At 32.4% G+C, this 3080-nt stretch overlaps 1 long non-coding RNA gene across 1 annotated transcript; it reads left to right on the forward strand.

The window, feature by feature from the left end:
* Positions 1-542: 542 nt before the first annotated feature.
* Positions 543-1451, forward strand: LOC115034339. The gene is made up of 2 exons (XR_003839709.1): positions 543-596; positions 664-1451. It is a non-coding gene; the product is annotated as an uncharacterized LOC115034339 (long non-coding RNA).
* Positions 1452-3080: the final 1629 nt, after the last annotated feature.

Below are 3080 nucleotides of genomic sequence, written 5' to 3' on the forward strand. Positions count from 1 at the left end.
ACTTTCAATTGGGGGAGGGGGCTACAACTCTGATATTGCATAATATGGCATAATACGTCGCATACAATTAATACTTAATACATTACTGATAAAAAAAATGTTGTTCTTGCCCCTTGTGGTTACATGCTTATATTTCCCTTGTGGGAAAAGTGGAAAAGTTGATAAGCCCCCCCCCCACCCCGAAAAAAAATTCTGGCTACGCCACTGGCAAGGACGCTATTTTAGGTAGTTACCTACCTACTATTTATACTACATCAGATGTCAACATATATCGACAATCAAGTATACTTAATTTATAATCAATAATAAACAACTAGGTACAACGCTGCTGCAATGATGCGTATTTATAGAATGGGTATTTAATGCGAGTTTTTGCAATGTTTAATGGCAATTTATTATGTAAATACTTTCAGAAAATATATATGACTGCATGAGGCCAAATAGTAGCTATTTAAGTAAAACTGTAATGTAGGATCCATCCCCCTCCTACTATGCAGCATATAATATACGATTTTATCGATGTTGCAGACTCAGTGGCTTAACTAGGATTTACAATGCTCGTGGCAATGTAAGCCGGTGGTGCCTTCAATCTTAAGGTTACTGCTATTTTTTCGTTAAAAATACCATAACATAATGTATTAAAATATATATTTAATCACACAGGTACCAACAGAAAAATACTATAATTGGCTGATAATTGTTTATACGTATTTAAGTATGTTTTAATACTGTGAAGCAACGAAAAACCATATTGAAATAAAATCGTAATTTTTTTTATTGCAGGTATGTACCTATCAGGTATTATATTTTATAATATTTATAACAACATAAAAATGTGTAATACTCAATGACAGATAGATCATCTGTAGTCGTGGACTCGTGCTGCTTTTAAATTATATTAGGTATATTGAATATAAATTAATATTTTGTATTGAAAAACCATGAAGTTATAAATAAATATTTAAGACTAAATTGAACAAAATATTTTATAGATATAGATTACGTAGTGTTAAGCCTTCATGATATACTCCCCATATCTAGTAATGTGTACCTATACAAATTATTTGCTACCTGGGACAAACTATATAGGCATTAGGCATACTGTTGTCCAGCGCCCTTAGGCCTTAGTTCTTACCTATCACGAAACAATCATGTATATAGAACAGGGACGGCGAACCTATGTCACGCGTGTCACTCCGTGACACGCTTGCATTATTTCAGTGACACGCCAATTTCAAATATAATTCATAATTTGAAACTATCAGACTATCTTTACCTTATTATTGGAATATATCGTAAGATATTGTAATCTGTACTTTTCATTTCCTAAGCCCGTAAACGATTAGATTAGATCATCAATAAATTATAAATTCGTTTTTCGCGTTTACGTACAACAGAAACATGCCTTACATGACGACTAAAAAAAAAAAAGGTCTGACACGCGAGGCAAATAAAATCAAACCAAACATTTTGATTTGACACGCAGTTATCAAAAGGTTCGCCATCCCTGATATAGAACCTATGTAGATACCTGGTACCTACTAGGTAGATAATAATTATTAATATTTACAAAACAAATGGCTGAGATACAATTGAGCATAAAACATCTTTTTTGCGACATGATTGAGCCAAATCGTCGGCGTATCAAAGGAAATTGGAATACAAAAGAAAACCTACACGATTGAGCATAAAAAACTCAATAACGTTGCCATTTTCCATTTTAAACTATATTAAACAAAAATATTTATTTAAATAATTATAATAATTCAAAATATAACATATCAAAAAAATAACATGATTTTATAGTCAATAATATAGTCACATTTCATATATCTGTTTGATAATAATAATAATAATAATAGTTATGAAAATAATCAAATCAAAATATGGTACGAATAACGAATTAAAAAAATACTGCATGGTTTATAAGTCAAGAACTCAAGAATACAGGATGAGCCACGGGAATAGGGAAAAAAATAGACAGGTTTTTCTCAATGTTGAATGTGAGTAGGAAGGTCTAGCTAAGCTCATTTGATCCGTCGGCTAATGCCATTTTGTTGTCATTATGGTGCATTTGAGTGTAGTTCACCGTGTGTTTGCGTACGATGCGTTTGTGAAAAGCAATGAATCGGTAGACTTCACTTCAGCGTCGGATGTCATGATGCTGCTCTCATAAAATTGTCCCAAACGTACTGTAACAACTCTCGAGAATACGGACTACGGAGTCTTACCGTCTGAATGCGCACTGCACCATAACTACCGAATCATTGTTTTTCACAAATGCGTCGTACGCAAACACATGATGAACGACACTCCACTGCTCCATAGTTACAACGAAACGGCATTACCTGACTACGGATCGAATGAGCTTATCTAGAACTTCTTTCTCACATTCAACGTTGAGAAAAACCCGTATATTTGTGTCCCTATTCCCGTGGCCCACTGTGTACTATAGAGTATGGGTGATCGAACACTGATATTATATCTATAATAATTTTGGAATTGTATCTTAATTTATTATTAGGTAGGTATCTTATATTTTCCCTCAATTTGAAATATTTAAAACGTTGGAACTTTATAGCTCCGGAACCATAGATCATATACTTTGGAAGGTAGAAGGGAAAAAAAACCAAAAAAAAAAAAAAAAAAGGTGGGTAAGTGGATGTCGCTCTGCTGTACAGTAGGTTAGAAGTGGGTCACTGTATACACTGTATAATGGATAGTATTAAATTTGAATTCAATGATATAATATCACTGTATAAGAAAAACGATTCTGAGCGGAGACGGTTTGTCAGTCTAGGTATTAGACATACCTATTATAGGTATAATTATGTCTTATCTATAGTATTAAAAAAAAATTGACCTATAATAGGTATCAATAATAAATTCCAAATTAATCATATCACAATATCCATTAGATAACGCGTTATGCATCAATAACAAACCGTGGTACTATCATAGATATATAATAGTATACTTTAGAAGTTTCAAGTACCCACAAGTAATAATATTATACAATCACAACAAAATAACTAAAATAGTTATTCCAGGTTTTTTAATATGTAATTTCGTCTAAATTT

This window comes from Acyrthosiphon pisum, chromosome A2, assembly GCF_005508785.2.
Source record: "Acyrthosiphon pisum isolate AL4f chromosome A2, pea_aphid_22Mar2018_4r6ur, whole genome shotgun sequence".
NCBI lineage: Eukaryota > Metazoa > Arthropoda > Insecta > Hemiptera > Aphididae > Acyrthosiphon > Acyrthosiphon pisum.